At 43.0% G+C, this 21,996-nt stretch overlaps 1 long non-coding RNA gene across 1 annotated transcript; it reads right to left on the bottom strand.

Moving 5' to 3' along the window:
- Positions 1–826: 826 nt before the first annotated feature.
- On the bottom strand, positions 827–21,202 carry LOC135188128 (uncharacterized). Its single transcript, XR_010307573.1, has 3 exons — positions 21,166–21,202; positions 3,185–3,259; positions 827–1,425 (listed from the first exon to the last, which is right to left on the bottom strand). It is a non-coding gene; the product is annotated as an uncharacterized LOC135188128 (long non-coding RNA).
- Positions 21,203–21,996: the final 794 nt, after the last annotated feature.

Raw genomic sequence — 21,996 nt, 5'->3', positions numbered from 1 at the left:
GAGGTGTTGAAGGCCAGGCTGGATGAGGCTGTGGGCAGCCTGCTCTAGAGTAGGGTGTCCCTGCCCATGACAGGGGGCTGGAACTAGATGATCCTTGTGGTCCCTTCCAACCCTGACTGATGATTCTTCCACTGAAGTTTGCTCAGCAATTCCCAACTTAACCATGCAAGTCTCCTGGATCCCTTTTGCAATTTCCTACTTGTTGGAATACTCTGATCTTGAGCTTGGAAGAAGTGGTCCTTGAATATTAACCAACTACCATGGGCCCCTTTGCCTTCTAATACCCTGGCCCATGAGATTTCCCCTAGCAATTGCTTGAAACAGCCAAAGTTGGCCACGCTGAAATCCAAGGTTGTGCTCCTGCTTAGTGTTCTGTTCCTACCACGCACAATCCTGAACTCCACCATCTCATGGTCGCTACAGCCAAGGATGCCCTCAACCTTCACCACTTCAACCAGACCCTTCTTATTAGTATCAGGTCCAGTAGCACTCCTCCTGGTTGGCTCGTCCACCACTTGCATCAAGAAGTTGTTGTCCTTGAAATACTTCAGCTGACAAAGCTTGCTGTTGTTCCCTGTACATTTATAGCTCTTTTCCAGATGCCTTCCTCGGTTCTACAATGAGGACTTTGGCACATTGCAAACTGAGACAATACCTAGGGAAAAATTCAGGGCTTGGCCCTTTCATCTTTACAGTAAAACGTAACAGCACTGATACTTTCCAGTCACATTTCTGGAACAAAGCATGCTCTCTTGAAATCAGTTAGAGGGAAACTTAGCAGCAGCTCCAAATGAGTGACAAGGTTTCAGGAATCATGTGGAGATGCTTTTTCTTTTGCCAGTATCAACTACAATAAGACAACTTTATTTTAAACCTAGAGGCTCTCTCAAAACACTGCACTGTAATATTTTTAAATGAACAGAGGATTATAAAAATACATTATTAATCTAATTCAGCTCAACAACTGTCAAAAATGTCATACCTAAATCCATTTGCAGAAATTAATGCATAATATTACCCAATAGATAGCAAGAAACAATTCACGGTAGTAGGTAAATCCCTGCTTGAGCAGATGGGCTGAAATATTGGGACATCAAGCTGGCTAATTTGGGTACCTCCCAAGTAACCTCCATAACCATGGGTGTACTGTTATTTTTCTCTCACACTGCCAGGTACAGTTATAGAGCAAAATCCAGCAAGTGCTCTTCCATCAACCACGTACAGTACCTGGACTCGTTCAGAGAATTGCCTCAATTCAAGGGAAGGGCTCTGCAAATGACAGCCATACCTTCTCCTCCCAGATGTGGGGAGGTGGAGTTATCAAATCTCTATTGTATGACAAATCTTCAAACTTAATTTGAAACAGGAATTTCCAGGGAGATCTTGGGCACTGTACAGCATGAGGGGCTTTGTGCACTCATAAGCCTGTTGATGAAAAGTGTCATAGTGTCACAAAATGACTGGAGCCATAACTGATGTAAGCCTCTCCCCATTGAGCCCTTCACCAGCAAGGCTGCCTATAGAGATAACCACATAATGCAAAGCAGAAATGGGAATTGACCTCCATAAGTCTCTGTGAAAGTGTCAGTGCCAGGCAGAAAGGGGCAGTCACTCATCCTGTTTCCAGAAGTACTCTCAACCATTACCACTTTCTGACCATACTTTACTGTAGGAACTGGAAAGCTTTGAATCATAGAATCAACCAGATTGGAAGAGACCTCCAAGATCATCCAGTCCAATCTGTCACCCAGCCCTATCCAATCGACTAGACCATGGCACTAAGTGCCTCATAGAACCAACCAGGTTGGAAGAGACCTCCAAGATCATCCAGTCCAATCTGTCACCCAGCCCTATCCAATCACCTAGACCATGGCACTAAGTGCCTCGTAGAACCAACCAGGTTGGAAGAGACCTCCAAGATCATCCAGTCCAATCTGTCACCCAGCCCTATCCAATCAACTAGACCATGGCACTAATTGCCTCATAGAACCAACCAGGTTGGAAGAGACCTCCAAGATCATCCAGTCCAATCTGTCTCGCAGCCCTATCCAGTCAACTAGACCATGGCACTAAGCGATCCCTAACACCACAGTACTTGAGTTTACTGCTGCTGTGTATGTGACTGCAAAATTACTCCTTGACTTTCCAGCAAGTCCAAGGAGAAGCTTAACCTGGAATGATTCTCATAAGTCCTTGGAAGAGTGATCACATAAGCAAAATCAGCCAGGTGTTTGGTGACAGTCAAGTCCATACTTATATTCTAGAGCTTAAAAAAAACCCCAACAACCAAAACCAAACAAATCCAAACAAGTAAAAACCCTCAACAACTGAAAAAATCAAAAGCCAACACTTTTTGTTAACAAGAACCTACTGCACTCAGTAATGCCCCAGTTTATAACTCTGTTGCAATGCCCACTCTGTTTTTCTTTTACAGAACACTACCAGCAAGTATAACACTAAGAGAATGCTTTCTAAATTTTCTCTCTCTCTTTTCTTTTTTTTAATAAAGGTTTGAGAGTTACAGAAGTGCCAAAAAAAAAGAAAAAAAAACACACCTCCCAAAAAAAAGTGCTTTAAACCTCTTAATTTGTTTTGTTTACTTCTGTAGCTTAAAAAAACAGCCAATTGTTTTTAATTGGTTTTAAAAAAAAATTGCTTCAGGCAGAAAGCTAGAAAACCAATCTTCTGTCTGGAATAAATTTTTACAGCTGCCTTTTAAACCTCTGAAAATAGGGTTTATAATGGAAGTGCTGACACAACCTTATCTACAATATATCAGTGTGAACTGTAGCGCTATAATAAGCTGTTATTATGTATGTGTAAAAATAATGAGAGACAGTGTCTGAGGAGAGTTAATGTAAAATGCTAAACAACTGTGGTTGGTTATACAGTATAGGTTAATATTCCTTCATATAGCTACACATTTTTTTCCCCCCCTTTTGTCCTCCAGAACTCCTAATGAAAATTTTGATACCTGACGGTAATGATAAGCAGCCATTCACACGTCCTTTGTGTCAAGGCTAGAGCATTAATGCTTTCCTTCATATAACATTTTGCATAGCCTAAAGCATCTATTAAAATCCTTTGTAAAATTCATGAAACAAAAGTGGTGGGTTGAGTCTAGTGGGAGAGCAAGTAAGGTGCTTATTAGCAAGAAGTCAAAAACACAGGGCCAATTACAGACCTGAACAAGAAGGGCTACAGAACAGCATGGGGAGTAATTCTTTCTTCAGCCCAATGGGCTCAAGTGAGAGGCAACCTAGATAAAAATACAGCAAATATTCTAAGCAGTAATTAAACTAAAATGTTTGGAGTTAGAAACAGCTCTATAACAACTGAAGGATATGCTCAAGTAAAACAATTGTCTGGTCTCACATAGATGCTAAATTGGAAGGATTTAAGACTGCTCCCTAAAGGAACGACTAAGGGGTAGTCAAGAGGAGCTAGGAGCTCAGGAGATATGTAAAAAAATCTGTTTGGTATTTCAAATGCTATAAATTAGATAAAAAAATGAGCTTTTCTACTGAACAAGCAACATAAAACTGAATAAACCACAATAAGATTGCCCTTTTTCTGTTATAAACTTGACATTAAGCCTGTCATGTTCAATGACAGCCTAACAGACCTCATTCTTTACCCTTTGGAATTTGAAAGATTGGCAGATGTCATGATTTCCTTAACATAAAAGACCTTGCAGATAATGTTCACCACACATACTTTTAGTTTCAGAACTTCTCTCTCCTACTTCCAGAATCATCGGGTACAGTTTTCAGATAGACTTTGAGATTTTTTTTCCTCTAGTCAATAACTGTTTCTGACCTCAAGGAAAATCTTCTATTGACAAAGGAAAAAAAAGAAACCAAACCTGACATGGGCAGCAATTTTTATGATTTACTTTACTACTCCATACATGCCATTACATTCATAATAATGAGCTGCTTTGCACAGAACAGCTCGTTATTATGAACAGAGGGGTATAATATTGTTAAGTAAGCCGAGTCAAAGCAAAATGAGTTGAGGCTAGCTTTTAACTGGAAGCAGTTTTCCTTTTAAAACATCCCTCCTCCCCTTTAAAATCTCTGGAAAAAAAAACCCACATATGCTTTTTTTTTTTTTCTTGTTGTTGTTTTAAATTGGAATGTGGTAAGAATCACAACTGGCATTTTCTAACACTTGGTCGGTAAACTTTATGTGTTGTTATTTCAATGTAAGAATTGTTCCAAGATGTTCTATAAGTCAGGGTCATTATTCAACTTCTTAGGGGGTCATACTTTATTCCCGTGAATCCAAGGGAGAATTTAACACCTATTTAAACAAGGAAATCCTGGCCCTGCACTGTTGCAACCAAGCAGTATCAAAATGCAACGGAGCTGCTGTGCCATATGGTGGGAGGGAGGCAGAGGAAGTGTCACAGAGACTTCTGCCAACTGCAGTGTGCAGCCAAAGTCTGCATTTGTCTTCTTAATGAACTGTCTAGGACAGACCAAGAGGAAGGACTGTGATGCCATCACTGGGCCACCTGCTTCATGGTCAGAGAGCACTATACCGTGTAGGAGAGCTGCCATGCAACTGGAAAGCAGCATTAGAAGTTACTCTATTAAATGCCCTGAGCTTCAATGTGGGTCAAGATTTCATAGAATCATAGAATCAACCAGGTTGGAAGAGACCTCCAAGATCATCCAGGCCAACCAGCACCCAGCCCTACACAGTCAACTAGACCATGGCACAAACTGCCTCATCCAGGCTTTTCTTGAACACCTCCAGGGATGGCAATTCCACCATCTCCCTGGGCAGCCCATTCCAATGTCAATCACTTTCTCTGTGGAGAACTTCCTCCTAACATCCAGCCTAGACCTCCCCTGGCACAACTTGAGACTGAGTCCCCTTGTTCTATTGCTGGTTGCCTGGGAGAAGAGACCAACCCCCACCTGGCTACAGCCTCCCTTCAGGTAGTTGTAGACAGCAATGAGGTCTGCCCTGAGTCTCCTCTTCTCCAGGCTAAACACCCCCAGCTCCCTCAGCCTCTCCTCATAGGGTTTGTGTTCCAGGCCTCTCACCTCACTCCAGACTGGGTGATAGACAGGTCCAGATGATCTTGGAGGTCTCTTCCAACCTGATTGAATCTATGGATTCTATGTTTCTTTCTTTATTACACCTAGTCTGATGGATATTGTGACCATGCGTATCTCAAACAGAGCAACTACCTTCAGCATTAGAAATGTTTTTACACAAACATGGGTTACAGCAGTCAAGTTACTTCTGATTCAAAAGCTTGTGAAATATGATGATGTAACATAATCGAAGAACCTCTACCATGCCTTCCTTGGTCAATAAATATATCAAAATAATCTGCTTAGTACTACTTCTAATTCTAAACATTTTACTAGAGAGATCTGGGGCTCTCAAGTTGTCATGAAGTGAAGTTTTTCTGGGGAAAAAAAGATATAGTAAATGGTCATATTACAACAGTTTAGCTACTAGAGAACACTCTAATTAGAAAAAAAAAAGAGAAAGGGTTGTTCAAGAAGCATATAGCATGGATGACATAATTGCATTAGAATAAGCAAATCAATCGAGCCAACCAGCCATTCACTCCAGTTAGCCATTTACATACATTAAAGTCACCACGTTGATAGGAGTAGCATGACTTCAATGCACCAGACATTATATGCAAATAGGAGAAGGGGAAAAAAAAAATCCCTGAAATCATTCCCAATATAACATCCAGAGAGTCTTGTGGCTCTGCTTGCACAACGAGATTTCTTAAAATGAAATTTAAAAGTGTCATGGTTTGGGTGTTCCCCACCCCCCATACCAGCTTCTGGAAAAGACAACCATAAAAAGAAATACATTTATATACACATTGATAACATCTTCCAACAAGCACCAAATACAAATCCATGCATGTATGTTTTCTTAGAGTAAGTGACTTCAGTAGACTCCCTGGCAGAACTAGGGAAATTCACAGCAATTAAAAACACTTCACAATTCTACAGCATGTTCATATATTAGATTATTTTAAGAAGCCCTAAGAGAATCCATTAACATGTTTGTGATGGTTTGGGTGTTACCTGCCTCCCACACACACACGCTTTGGAAAGTCACCCAGGCTAGACTCAGCAGCTCTGGAAATTGAATGAAGCTTTGTATTTACAGCTTAGCACAATATACAACCAGATAATTACAATATATGCAGAAACATACAACTTAAAAAGGTAATACAGAAACACAACACTGCCCTCCCCAAAAACCAGAGTCCCCAGAAGGGGCTCTCAACCACTCTTCCACCTTCTCCCCACCCCTCTACCTTACCCCAGACTTTGCCTTACACTCAAGGTAGTTTGGAGCATCGGCCAGGGGGATTAGGAGGCAGAAGGATTAGTCACTGAGATGGTTTGGGTGTTACCCACCCCCCCCACACACACACTTTGGCAATTACCCAGACTAGACTCAGCTGGCTCTCAAAATTTGGATGGAGCTTATTATGAGAGAGTCATTGGGCACTGGAATGGGCTGCCTGGGGAGGTGGTGGAGTCGTCGTCCCTGGGGCAGTTCAAGGCAAGGTTGGATGTGGCACTTGGTGCCATGGTCTAGCCTTGGGCACTGTGGTAAAGGGTTGGACTTGATGATCTGTGAGGTCTCTTCCAACCTTGGTGATACTGTGATACTGTGATTTACAGCTTAGCACAATATACAAGCAGATATTTAGAGTATATACAGTTACACACAAGGTAAAAGGTAATACAGAAACACAACAGCCCTCCCAGAAACCTGAGTCCCTAGGAGGGGCTCTCAACCACCCTTCCCCATCCCCCTCTTAACCTTACCCCAGTCCCAAGGAACAATGGAGGTTCGGCCAGGGGGTTAGGAAGCAAAATGGATTAGAAAAGAAATGGCAGAGAGGCTGGAGAGAGAGAATGCAGCTCAGAGCTCCCCAGCAGGAGAAGAGAGACTCCCCTATCTATGTTTGGATTTTTATTTTTATACATCTCAGCAAGCCTATGAGCGAGGTAGACATCAGCCTTGTTTTCCTTCCACAGCCTATAACGTAGTTCTTCTCACCTAAACATTCTAGCTAGGCTTAAACCAGCACAGTCACACAGACAGCAGGTTAGGTTACAGAGAAGTTCATGCAGCCCCAGACAAAGAGTGACTCTGTTATCTATATTTGTGTTGTGGTACAGAGTGGCTGGAGAGCAGCCAGGAAGAAAGGGAGCTGGGAGTACTGATAGATAGTAGGCTGAAGATGAGCCAGCAGTGTGGCCAAGTATCCAAGAGAGCCAATGGCATCCTGGCCTGGATCAGGAACAGTGTAGCCAGTAGAATGAGGGAGGTTATTCTTCCCCTGTACTCAGCACTAGTCAGGCCACACCTTGAGTACTGTGTCCAGTTCTGGGCTTCTCAATTCAAGAGAGATGCTGAGATGCTGGAACGTGTCCAGAGAAGGACAATGAAGCTGGTGAGAGGCCTGGAACACAAACTCTGAGGAGAGGCTGAGGGAGCTGGGGGTGTTTAGCCTGGAGAAGAGGAGGCTCAGGGCAGACCTCTTTGCTGCCTACAACTACCTGAAGGGAGGCTGTAGCCAGGTGGGGATTGGTCTCTTCTGCCAGGCAAGCAGCAATAGAACAAGGGGACACAGTCCCAAGTTGTACCAGGGGTAAGGATAGGCTGGATGTTAGGAGGAAATTCTTGCCAGAGAGGGTGATTTGCATTGGAATGGGCTGCCCAGGGAGGTGGTGGAGTCACCGTCCCTGGAGGTGTTGAAGCAAAGCCTGGCTGAGGCACTTAGTGCCATGGTCTAGTTGACTGTGTAGGGCTGGGTGCTAGGTTGGATTGGATGATCTTGGAGGTCTCTTCCAACCTGGTTGATTCTATGATCTCAGCAAGCCTATGAGTGAAGTAGACATCACCATTGTTTCCTTTTCACTGCCTATAATCTCATTCTTCTCACCAAATCATCCCAGCTAGGCTCAAACTACCACAAAAAGACACAAAAAAAAAAAAAATAGAAATCAAAACACCCTAAGACTGCAGAGATAAAAAAATTCCAAAGCTCCATCTCCCTGTAGCTTCGCTAACGTGTTAACCTACTTACAGCAATTAGTGCTTCATTAGTAAGGCTAACTAACTGTTGCTATGCCCTGTAATGATTTGCCAGGTTCTCTATATACAAGAAGATAATCAATGTTTTCCAATTACTGCTATAGTGCACCCACTATTTCAAATAAACTAGATAATAATACAAAGCCATTACTGACTCTGAAGCAGCAGAGGCGTTTAATTGCGAGGCAGTTCTTCTCGGCTCTTAAAATTTTTCACACTAATGAAGTGTCATACAAAAAAGTTGTATTGATTTTTTCCACCACATGGCTTCATCCACAAATATGTAATTATCCCTTTTATATCTAGCAAGGGGATTAAAATAATCTATAATATATAGCCTTTACTTATCCCTGATGTGTCGAGTAGTACTTTTACCCTTTTCAAAATATGCGGCTTCTTGATGAATGAACTTTTGCTAAAATGTTGCTTTATATGCTTCATATCTCGACTTTTTTGGAGCCAACTAGCATGTAAGGATTGGAATTTTAAGTCCTCAGCACTGCTGCCAGCAGAGAAGGCAGCCTGGCCTCACATTGCAGAAAAAAGGACATGCCTCTGCTGCAAAGTCAGGGGCAAAACACCCAATTCTATCACACAGTATCACAGTATCACCAAGGTTGGAAGAGACCTCACAGATCATCAAGTCCAACCCTTTACCACAGAGCTCAAGGCTAGACCATGGCACCAAGTGCCACGTCCAATCCTGCCTTGAACACCCTCTGTGGTAAAGGGTTGGACTTGATCATCTGTGAGGTCTCTTCCAACCCTGATGATACTGTGATACCTCCAGGGACGGCGACTCCACCACCTCCCCGGGCAGCCCATTCCAGTGTCCAATGACTCTCTCAGTGAAGAACTTTCTCCTCACCTCAAGCCTAAATTTCCCCTGGTGTAGCTTGAGGCTGTGTCCTCTTGTTCTGGTGCTGGCCACCTGAGAGAAGAGAGCAACCTCCTCCTGGCTACAACCTCCCCTCAGGTAGTTGTAGACAGCAATGAGGTCTCCCCTGAGCCTCCTCTTCTGCAGGCTAAACAATCCCAGCTCCCTCAGCCTCTCCTCATAGGGCTTGTGCTCCTCTTCCTCACCTCAGTGATCCACATCAATTCTCTTAAGGTTCTAGGGAAAAGATTTAGCCCATAACATGCCTTAGTATGTTCAAATCATTCGTGGAGGACAGCAGTTAGTGCATAATGTTACCACCAGAGACCTACATTTCCATTCTATTACTTGGGCAGATACAAGCTGATCCCTGCATTTTGCTGGAGCCACCAGGATCTTTGCAGGCAAAGCATCCCTTCACAGTATCAACAAGGTTGGAAAAGACCTCACAGAATATCAAGTCCAACCAGGAGGGCCTGGCTGTCAGACAGGAAAGGTGGGAGCACACCTAACACCTAGAGCATTTGGAATTTCATGTTTTCACAGCACCATTTGGGCATTGTGATTTAAAACATTGGTTTAGCAAAAAGCAAAACACGCCAGATGCAGCTATATCTAAGGAACTACTGTTCTGCCAGGTCAGGTTAAGACAGATTAAAACCTATCTTGTTTTCATGGATACGGTACAGATTCCCCTCCGCCACGCACACTTAAATGCTTGGAAACAACTACTGTTCAATTTAAATATTGTTTCTATTAAAGCAAGTCTACAGCTTGAACACAAATGGAAGATAAAAATCTCATGCAGAAAAGAAGGAGGTGAGACTCCACCTGCAGTACTGCATCCAGCTCTGGAGCCCCTATGACAATAGACGTGGAGATGATGGAGTGTGTCCAGAGAATGGCCACAAGGATGCTCAGAGGGATGGATCACCTCTGCTATGAGGACAGACTCAAAGACTTGGGGCTGTTCAGTCTGGAGAAGAAGAGGCTCTGAGGTGACCTTCCAGTATCTGAAGGATACAAAAAAGCTGGGGAAGGAGTTTTTAGGCTATCAGGTAGGGACAGGAGTACGGGGAATGGAGCAAAGCTGGAGGTGGGGAGATTGAGGCTGGATGTGAGAAGGAAGCATGAGAGTACTCGGCATGAGAGTGGTGAGAGCCTGGAATGGGTTTCCCAGGGAGGTGGTTGAGGCCCCATCCCTGGAAGTGTTTAAGGCCAGGCTGGATGAGGCTGTGGACAGCCTACTCTAGGGTAGGGTGTCCCTGCCAATGGCAGGGGGGTTGGAGCTACATGATCCTTGTGGTCCCTTCCAACCCTGACTGATTGTATGAGTCTACGAATTTAAGGGCCAAGTATTAAGCATGGCTTAACTAATCACATAGAAAAGCCTATCTATGAAGTTAATAAAGTCCAATTTAGCTAACAATAAATACATTTAATAGACCCATTTTAAAAGCTCCAAGTAAAGTGGAAAATGGCAAAAATACTCAAAATATTAGACAGTACTTAATATGTAAACAGAAAAATTAAATGCAGACAGTGAAAACTTGAAATACTATAATGCTTATCTCTTTGCCAAATGGATATGTATTAATCCTGGCTGTAACTATATGGGTTGCAATAATTCTTTAGAAGCACAATGGCCTGGAAAGTTCCATTAAAATAATATTTTTAGTCATAATAAAAAAAAAATCACAAAATACAAAAACTAAGTCTGATCCAATTAATGCAGAACAAAGTTGTTCCATGGTCTTCAACACTGCAGACCTTTCCGTGCTGTACTTTGTACTTTCTCAAGTAGGTCAGTTGGATGTTTCTCTTCACTTTTGTAGCTTTCAGAATAATGTAATGTACTTGAACAATCTTCATAAAAACTTTGCAGTAAGATAACTCAAAATTCTATCATAGTCAATTTCTTTGTTCTTCAGCATGCATTAATAAAAGAACAAAAATAATTACACAATTCTATCTTAATTTAAAATGCTTTATGTGTCAATTACGAAGCACTAAATGACTAAAATGATGAGAAAAGGTAGAAAACTGTTTCACAGAATCAGTCAGGGTTGGAAGGGACCACAAGGATCATCTAGTTCCAACCCATCTGCCATGGGCAGGGACACCCTACCCTAGAGCAGGCTGCCCACAGCCTCATCCAGCCTGGCCTTAAACACCTCCAGGGATGAGGCCTCAACTGCTTCCCTGGGCAATCCCTTCCAGGCTCTCACCACTCTCATGCTCAACAAACTTCCTCCTCCCATCCAGTCTGAACCTACCCATCTCCAGCTTTGCTTTCCTCAGAAGAGTTAAAGAAGAACATACATGAAGTGTGTTTCCAGGATAATAAAAGGCCATTACCTCGACCATTGACATGAAGCCATCAGAGTCATAGTTATTGATGAAACTTTCAGCTCCCAATCTGCTGCGCTGAATGAGCATCATACAGCTGTCAGCAAAGGCAGAGCACAGAAATAGCGATGGCTTGTGACATTTTCCTTTCCTAATTCATGAAAACAAAATACCTCTTAGCATGTAGAACATGATAAATAAAAAAATTAGAATAGTCTCCTTAAAGAAGCAGCCCATCAAGGACATATCTTCATTGTTTATCTCTGTTACCACAATAATTTGCCTGTAAAACTGAGGATAAGCGCACAGATTTAATTGGTCGTCCTTCCCTAATGTGCCCTGTGCAAGAAGAAGTGCTGCAACACCACAAATAAACATAAAGTGAGAAAGACCTAAAATTGGTACCTTCAGAGTAATCATACTGTGAGAATGCTTCAAGATCCTTTACAGAGAAATAACTTTAAATTTTATCTTTTTTAACTGATGTTATGAATGTAATGCTAAAGAAATTAGCATCGTTTCAGAGGAATTGGGCATTAGATAAGAATTCATGTGTTATTATCTGAAAGTGAACATTGTTCAATATTTAAAATCCCATTTACCCATAGTAGAAACAAGCAAATGGGGAAATGTCCAGTTGGCAGCCAGTCATGAGTAGTGTTCCCCAGGGATCAGTGCTGGGCCCAGTCCTGTTCAATATCTTTATTGATGATCTACACAAGCGGATTGAGTCCAGCATCAGTAAGTTTGCAGGTGACACCAAGCTAGGAGCAGGTGTTGATCTGTTGGAGGGTAGGAGAGCCCTGCAGAGGGACCGTGACAGGCTGGGTGGGTGGGCAGAGGCCAATGGGATGAGATTTAACAAGGCCAAGTGCAGGGTTCTGCACTTTGGCCACAACAACCCCAAGCAGCACTACAGGCTGGGGACAGAGTGGCTGGAGAGCAGCCAGGAAGAAACGGACCTGGGGGTACTGGTAGATAGTAGCTGAAGATGAGCCAGCAGTGTGCCCAGGTGGCCAAGAGAGCCAATGGCATCCTGGCCTGCATCAGGAACAGTGTGGCCAGTAGGACAAGGGAGGTTATTCTTCCCCTCTACTCATCTCTGGTCAGGCCTTGAGTGCTGTGTCCAGTTCTGGGCTCCTCAATTCAAGAGAGATGTTGAGATACTGGAACGTGTCCAGAGAAGGGCAACAAAGCTCGTGAAGGGCCTGGAAGACAGCCCTGTGAGGAGAGGCTGAGGGATCTGGGGGTGTTTAGCCTGGAGAAGGGGAGGCTCAGGGGTGACCTCATTCCTGTCTACAACTACCTGAAGGGAGGTTGTAGCCAGGTGGGGGTTGATCTCCTCTCCCAGACAACCAGCAGCAGAACGAGAGGACACAGTCTCAAGATGTGCCGGGGGAGGTCTAGGCTGGATGTTAGGAGGAAGTTCTTGCCAGAGAGAGTGATTGGCATTGGAATGGGCTGCCCAGGGAGGTGGTGGAGTCACCGTCCCTGGAGGTGTTCAAGCAAAGCCTGGCTGAGGCACTTAGTGCCATGGTCTAGATGACTGGCTAGGGCTGGGTGGTAGGTTGGACTGGATAATCTTGGAGGTCTCTTCCAATCTGCTTGATTCTATGACAGTGACCTGAGCTAGATTGTGTAGTCCTGCTCTGGCAGAGGAGTTGAACTCTATGATGTCTGGGTCCCTTCCAACCGCTACCACCCTGTGATCCTATGTTACATGGTGTATCTTCCACCTTTTCTTCTCATACTGCTTGGGCAAACTGTATAAATGAATCTGCACAAAGTTTCTTGGGTACCAGTACTTCTAATCACAAATCAACTAAAAATGTTTGGTTATCAACACTGACTACACAGCTTCCTGCCCAAGCTGGCCACTGATGGCATCAGATAAACTGGAGAGTCTGACAGCATTCCTGCCAAAGCCACAGTTCAGAATGCTCAGACTATGCCTCCCACTACATTGCCTGTCCAGAAAGATTCCCTTTAGCAGATTGAGAAAGCATTAAACCCCAGTGCACACACAGTAAATGTCCTTTCCGTGGTTTTCTCCATGTGCTTTTCTTCCATCAGCTGCCACAAAGAAGAAAGAGACTCAGCACTCATGGCAGGATGCAATTTCTCTCACATATGACCCAGCATGGGATATTGGATATTTTAGAGAGCAGTGTATATTTCTGATTAGCTGAGACTTTCCTCCTGTGAAAATCCCAAGGGAAAGCTGCATGCAGCTACTGCTGCTTGGTAAAGCTTTGACAGCACTCTTGGAGGAGGGTGCTGGTTATCATAATATTGTTTATGCTCCAGTTTATTATACCTGATGCAGATTTGAAAATTGCCCACTGGACTATGACAGGCTTGTTTAAAAAATACTTGAGGAAGATCAAGCATTTTAACTGTTTTGTTCTGGCTCCCCCTGACAGGTGTGAGTGGGAAAGGAATACACCCTGGCCTGCATCAGCCCTGGAAAACAGTGGACCTTCACAGGGGAATGCATCAAAAATTCCTTTGCACCTCCTAAAAAGCATAAGCAGGGCTTAAGTGACTACCAGAAAACAGGTGACAGTGATCAACTGTCAGGGCTCAGTTTAAGAGAAAGGGGACTGCACCACTGAGTGAAGCAGAGCACTGAAGGGAGCTTTGGACACAAGAACACCTATGGTACCATTATTGTCCCTGCACATGAAACCTATGGGATCCCCCATAGCATAGAGCTGTCTGCCTCCTCACACTGCCTGTAGGGAGAAGGAAGTGGATATTATCATCTTTTAAATTACTTTGAACAACCTTTTAGGCAAAGTAAGGAAAAATAAACCAAACAACAAAACTTGCATCAAAATGTCTTAAGATGATGGAAAAAATAAATCTGAGACTTTTTTTTTTTTAACAGTGTATGCTTCTTCCTAGCTGTGTTTCAGAAAGCTAAATGAGTAATTTCTTCCCTCATTTTCCCCCCTAAATTTTGCAGTGGGGCAAAAATCCCATATTGTTTGCATAGCTCTTCTCCTGATGACAGACATTCAGCACTAACCTGGTTAATGAAAGATGATATAAAGTTGCTTTCAGACATCACATTGGCCTCTTCTACAAGATTAATGGCTGCAGCAAGATGCAGTGTTATCTGCAGAGGAGAGAGGACACTTTCTATAGCTATGGGCATGTGATGGATCTGGGAAGTTTTGTGGTTCTGTAGGAAAACCACTGTGGAGTAAGGCAGTGTATGCCCACACCCTCTGTGGCATCAGGACCCTGCCCAGGCAGTGACTTAGAGTGAAAACCAAACCTCCATCAACTAAATAGAGGCAGACAATACCATTGGTTCAATGAAGAGCACTTTACATCACTTGAGAATCTGGCCTCTAGCCTTAAGACCATTGACAGAAAGTTTAGCACTATAGCACTGCTCAAGGGGAAGAGTAGCAAAGTCATTAAAAGGATGATTAGCCTTCCAGCAGGTCAAAAATAATGAATCAATCCACCTTTGTAAAGAATTACAATCAGAATGGGAAAGAGCTTTATAAACCAACACACTGTGGATTCCCAGATAAAACCTTTTCTCTCCATCTGCTTATAATCTTCTTTGGATTTGTTCCTTCTCTCTTAATAGAGACTTTAAAAAAAATTAGATCTCCTCTTTATAATGTTTTATCAGTCTCTCATGATGCTGTTAAGTTTTAAGGCAAGGTGCCAAAAAAAAGGAGAGTTCAGAAGATCTACAAAAGCAAGAGGAATCTGTAAAAGCACTATAAATTGAATGTTTAAACCACCTACCAGAGATTTGAATGAAGCCATTAAAAAAAACAAAACAGGATCATTTTTCTAAGGACTTCTAAATATCACCACTACACAGCTGAGCATCAAGCACAACTCAGCCTACTAAAGAATGTTGCACAGAATGAACAAAAAAAAAACTTGGCATATCAGTAATCCTTAGACTTCTAAAAGCAAGCTACTGTACTCTAAGCAACTGCACTAAGTATCCTGTTTTCAAATGAATTCCAAAAGCAAGACTCAGCAAAGTTGAGTTATTATATGCATGTCCATGTATTATATTTTAAGGCTTATCTGTGTATATGACAGAGCAAATGGTCAATCAGCTGGGAGCCCAATCATTAGTTCCTACTTCATAGACAGTTTAAGGTCTCTTTAAGCCTAGATTAAGAATTGCCCCTACTCATGGCAGGGGGGTTGGAACTAGATGATCCTTGTGGTCCCTTCCAACCCTGACTGATTCTATGAAAAATTTCATCCTCTACAAGTTCTGTGTTAGAGATATACATATATAAAATAATCATCAAATCCAATATAACTGTGAGGTCAAATACTTACATTTTCTTTCAGCCTCTTCATTAATAAAACTCTTAATTAGGTCAAATTCTAAGAATCATAGAATCAACCAGGTTGGAAGAGACCTCAAAATCATCCAGTCCAACATATCACCCAGCCCTATCCAGTCATCTAGACCATGGCACTAAGTGCCTCAGCCAGGCTTTTCTTCAACACCTCCAGGGACAGTGACTCCACCACCTCCCTGGGCAGCCCATTCCAATGGCAAATCACTCTCCCTGTGAGAAGCAGCAAACATCTGGCAGTCACAGCAGTTTGTGTAGCATTTGTGCTCATCTCCCCTCTGGATCCATCTCTCTGGAAGCCTTGCCAGAACAGCCACAGTGAAAGATGTTAACACCTAGAAATCACAATGCTATTTCTAATTAACCCTGCAATCCCTACCTGTTGCATCCACATGGGTATGGACAGTTTAGGTAAATAATAATTTACACCAGACTTTGGGTTGGGTTTTTTCCCCCTCTTGGTGACTTCAGTTTTGTTATCACATCATGATTCAAAGCCTGCTGTACCGTAAATTTTCTCCAAATGTGTAGTAATTCCTTGGTGCAGCCTAAAGTTATGATTCATTTATACTGGAGTGACAGCATAATACCTAGGTGTCAAAATCCATTAAAACTGTTCAATGTCTTCTGTTTATTTTTAGAACCAATTGAGACTTAACTGATGGTGAAAAATATACAGTCAAGTGTGTTTACTTCACCTTTACAAAGAATCCGTTATAGTCCCAATTAATTTGTTATTCCTGTCACAGGAGGTTCTGGATACTTCAAAACTGGCATTACCGTTTCTCTCTCTTTTGCTTCTGTTCTTATATACAGTGGTTTCTGTTTATTTTTAACCCTTGAGTAGGTAATGATTGAGGAGTTTTTGGGTAAAATAAGGAATTTCATAACATTCACATTGGTTTCCATTGTAAGTAAAATAAGGGTGTGGAATAGAATCATAGAATCAACCAGGTTGGAAGAGACCTCCGAGATCAGCCAGTCCAACCTAACACCCAGCCCTGTCCAATCAAATAGACCATGGCACTAAGTGCCTCAGCCAGGCTTTTCTTGAACACCTCCAGAGACAGTGACTCCACCACCTCCCTGGGCAGCCCATTCCAATGCCAATCACTCTCTCTGCCAACAACTTCCTCCTAACATCCAGCCTTGACCTCCCCTGCCACAACTTGAGACTGTGTCCGCTTGTTCTACTGTTGGTTGCTTGGGAGAAGAGACCAACCTCCACCTGGCTACAACCTCCCTTCAGGTAGTTGTAGACAGCAATGAGGTCACCCCTGAGCCTCCTCTTCTCCAGGCTAAACACCCCCAGATCCCTCAGCCTTTCCTCACAGAGCTGTCTTCCAGGCTTCTCACCATCTTTGTCACCCTTCTCTGCACAGATTCCAGTATCTCAACATCTCTCTTGAATTGAGGAGCCCAGAACTGGACACAGCACTCAAGTTGTGGCCTGACCAGTGCTGAGTAGAGGGGAAGAACAACCTCCCTTATTCTACTGGCCACACTGTTCCTGATATGGGCCAGAATGCCAACTCTGTCTCTTCTCCTTCCCTCACCAGGAAAGGAGATGTTTAAGCACATGGCAGGTGGTTTACTTGTCCCTTCCAGGCAGAGGAGCCAAAGCAAGCAGCCCCATGGCACTGCCCAGCAGTCCAGCAAGGACAACAACCCAGGGCTTACAGGAACAGGACAGGAAGAGCACAGTACAGTACAGGACCTGTGGCTAAGGGTACCAGTCAGAAAACAAGCCAAAGCCAGGGAATCACCCCCTCACCAGTTAAGAACTGAATGGTACAGTGTTTTGGAGTACATAATGTAGTTCTCAGTTTTACAGCACACAGAATAATCTACTTTAAGGTTTTCACTTCTGGACAAAACAAAATAGAGGAATATATCTGAGTATAGAACTTGATATTACTTAAAGGCATCACTGACAACCAGACCACACTCCTGCCCCAGCAGCATGGATTGGCATTCATTTCTGAGGCAGGTTGGGCCATTTGAAGCAAAATGAGTTCTCTTTCCTGTTTTTAAGCTATTATCAGAATTTTATTACAACCTGGATGATTATACTCTCTAGTCATAACTATGTAAAATTAAGCATAAATAGCTGAAGTGACTCATAGGAATTAGAAATTATATAGGCCTATCAGAATCAGTCTACCCTCTCAACATTATATTATGCCATCTACAGTATATTTTCCAGACTTTTGACTTGTTCAGTTTTAAAAGTCTCAAGAAATGAGGCTTTCATTATTTCTCTTCTACAATTGTTCCCAAAGCTAATAGACCTTCCACTTATGTAATTTTCCTGTAATACACAGTGTAACTGCAGCTAGATCTCCTCCATTCACCTTAAGGGCCTATCTATATCCTGCATCCTTAATTGTTACACCCTTCCATTTCTTTTACAAGTTGCCAGCACATAGAATCATAGAATCAACCAGGTTGGAAGAGACCTCCAAGATCATCCAGTCCAACCTAACACCCAGCCCCATCCAATCAACTAGACCATGGCACTAAGTGCCTCATCCAGGCTTTTCTTGAAGACCCCCAGGGATGGTGCCTCCACCACCTCCCTGGGCAGCCCATTCCAATGGCAAATCACTCTCTCTGTGAAGCACTACCCTCTACCATGTGAGCTGGTTCTTTAGTTCTTTGAATGCAATTTAGAGCTCTTCAATAGCAACATCATGTCTAAAATCAGTAGTCACTGCTGCTGGATACTGGATTCACGTTGTGATGGGAAGGACCCAAGTATAAAGCTGTGTCTCCTGGGCACTCTACAGTATCTCTTGGACCACTCATAGAAATGTATATTGGCCTCATGCCTTAGTTATAACCAAGAAAAAAGCATTTCATTAAGAGAGGAAATGTGTTCTCCTTTGCAAGATCATCTGCACACTTAGCAGGGTGGGGATTTTCTCATGACAGTGAACTAAATTTTATAACACACATTTGCAAACATATTCAGAGTAACTACACCTAGTGAAAGACAGAACTACAGTGGAAAAACCAAGCAATAAATAGTTTTGATTCTCATAAACCAACTCTGCCTTCCCAATCTTTACCCTTCTGTAAATCTATTTGTATGAATGCAGCCATTTCTATACTAAAGTGTGACAGTTTAGTAAGAATCTCAACACTGCTAGGGGGTGGGGGGTGGGGGGAAGGAAACTAAATGTTCTAGGGAAAAAATTACCAAACATCACAAAGAAATCAAAAAAACTACTAGAAAAGTAGGCACATCCTGCAAATGTTATTTTAATAACTCCAAATCTATCTTTAAAAGAGTGCTGGGGCTTACACAGTGACTCAACCAGTTCATGGACTGAAATAGGAAACACAGAAATGCTTGAAGCAAATCATGGAATCACTTCTTACAGATTACTATTTTTCAAGGTACAAACCTTGTGGAGAGGTCTCTCCACCATCAAGGTGAGGGTGTTTTTTTTTTTTTTTTCAGTGCATTTCACTCACAAAGATTTCTCTCTTTTCTAGAGAGGAAAAAATCTCTTTGCAAGATGGACTGAAGTAACCACTCACTAATGTCACCAATTGCAACCAAAACATAGTGTTTGTCACTGGAGCACACAGTCCAAAGGAAATAAATCCCTATATTTTGTATTAATGTCAACTTGTTGGCCTTTAGGCTTCTCTGCATTGTCAATCTGCAAAGTGTTTTTTGTTACCTGCAAGGAAAGGAAGAGCCAATGCAAGCAGAAGGGTAGGAAAAGATACATATTTGCAGGCACTGATACAATTTTGCATCAAACAGGAAGATTTCCTTAACTTTTAATGAGACTTCACATCACTCATTACTTATTTCCCACCCCCACCCCAAAAAAAAAGACTTGTTCCAAACTAACACATTACCTCCTCCATCTTTCAATGCCAATTTGATAGCTTTTAGGCTTATTTGCACTGTCAATCCGCAAAGTGTTTCGTCGGGGTTTTTTTACCTGCAAGGAAAGGAGAGATCAATGCAAGTAGAAGGGTAGGAAAAGATACATATTTGCAGGCACTGCTACAATTTTACATCACAGTATCACAGTATCATCAGGGTTGGAAGAGACCTCACAGATCATCAAGACCAAGCCTTTACCACAGAGCTCAAGGCTAGACCATGGCACCAAGTGCCACGTCCAATCCTGCCTTGAACAGCTCCAGGGACGGCAACTCCACCACCTCCCTGGGCAGCCCATTCCAGTGTCCAATGACTCTCTCAGGGAAGAACTTTCTCCTCACCTCCAGCCTAAATCTCCCCTGGTGCAGCCTGAGGCTGTGTCCTCTCGTTCTGGTGCTGGCCACCTGAGAGAAGAGAGCAACCTCCTCCTGGCCACAACCACCCCTCAGGTAGTTGTAGACAGCAATGAGGTCACCCCTGAGCCTCCTCTTCTCCAGGCTAACCAATCCCAGCTCCCTCAGCCTCTCCTCATAGGGCTGTGCTCAAGGCCTCTCACCAGCCTCGTCGCCCTTCTCTGGACACGCTCAAGCATCTCAATGTCCCTCCTAAACTGGGGGGCCCAGAACTGAACACAGCACTCAAGGTGTGGTCTAACTAGTGCAGAGTACAGGGGCAGAATGACCTCCCTGCTCCTGCTGACCACACCATTCCTGATGCAGGCCAGGATGCCACTGGCTCTCTTGGCCACCTGGGCACACTGCTGGCTCATGTTCAGGCGGGTATCAATCAGGACCCCCAGATCCCTCTCTGTCTGGCTGCTCTCCAGCCACTCTGACCCCAGCCTGTATCTCTGCATGGGGTTGTTATGGCCCAAGTGCTGCACCCTGCACTTGGAGCTATTGAACCCCATCCCATTGGACTCTGCAACAAACTGGAAGATTTCCTCAACTTTGAATAAGATCTCACTTTCCTCATTACTTATTTCCCCTCCTCCCCCAAAAGCCTTGTTTCAAACTAACACATTACCTTCTCCAGCTTTCATTGTCAATGTGATGGCCTTTAGGCTTATTTAGGCTTACTTGCATTGTCAACCTGTAAAGTGTTGTTTGGGTTTTTTTTTACCTGCAAGGAAAGGAGGAGCCAATGCAACTAGAAGGGTAGGAAAAGATACATATTTGCAGGCACTGCTACAATTTTTGCAACAAACAGGAAGATTTCCTTAACTTTTAATGAGACATCACTTCCTTCATTATTTATTTCCCCCCCACCCCACCCCCCCCACCCCAAAAGACTCGTTCCAAACTAGCACATCACCTTCTCCAGCTTTCAATGTCAGTTTGATGGCCTTTAGGCGTATGTGCGTTGTCAATCCGCAGTGTTTCGTCGAGGCTTTTTTACCTGCAAGGACAGGAGAGACCAATGTAAGTAGAAGGGTAGGAAAAGATACATATTTGCAGCCACTGCTACAATTTTTGCAACAAACAGGAAGATTTCCTCAACTTTGAGTAAGATCTCACTTCCCTCATTACTTATTTCTCTCCCCCCCCCCAAAGACTTGTTTCAAACTAACACATTACCTCCTCCAGCTTTCAATGTCAACTTGATGGCCTTTAGGCTTATTTGCATTGTCAATCTGCAAAGTGGTTTTTTTAACCTGCAAGGAAAAAAGAGGCCAATGTAAGTAGAAGGGTAGGAAAAGATACATATTTGCAGCCACTGCTACAATTTTTGCAACAAACAGGAAGATTCCCTCAAGTTTTAATGAGACATCACTTCCCTCATTATTTATTTTTCCCTCCCCTCCCCCTCTAAAAGTCTTGTTCCAAACTAACACATTACCTCTTCCAGCTTTCAATGTCAACAAGCAGAAGGGTAGGAAAAGATGCACATTTAAAGCCACAATTTTGCAACAAACAGGAACATTTCCTTAACTTTTAATGAGACTTCACGTTCCTCATTATTTATTTTCCCCTCTCCCCCCTAAAAAAAGACTTGTTCGAAACGAACACATTACCTTCTCCAGCTTTCAATGTCAATTTGATAGCCTTTAGGTTTATCTGCATTGTCAACCTGCAAAGTGTTTTGTCGGTTTTTTTTACCTATCCTTAGCTTTGAATAAGATCTCACTTCCCTTATTGCTTATTCTCCCCCCCAAAAAAAAAGACTTGTTCCAAACGAACACATTCCCTTCTCCAGCTTTCAATGCCAATTTGATAGCCTTTAGGTTTATCTGCATTGTCAACCTGCAAAGTGTTTTGTCGGGTTTTTTTACCTGTCCTTAACTTTGAATAAGATCTCACTTCCCTCATTGCTTATTCTCCCCCCCAAAAAAAGACTAGTTCCAAACGAACACATTACCTTCTCCAGCTTTCAATGTCAATTTGATAGCCTTTAGGTTTATCTGCATT

This window comes from Pogoniulus pusillus, chromosome 2 (assembly GCF_015220805.1).
Source record: "Pogoniulus pusillus isolate bPogPus1 chromosome 2, bPogPus1.pri, whole genome shotgun sequence".
Classification (NCBI taxonomy): domain Eukaryota; kingdom Metazoa; phylum Chordata; class Aves; order Piciformes; family Lybiidae; genus Pogoniulus; species Pogoniulus pusillus.
The sequence above is the reverse complement of the archived record's forward strand: the minus strand, read 5'-3'. Positions and strand labels throughout refer to the sequence as shown.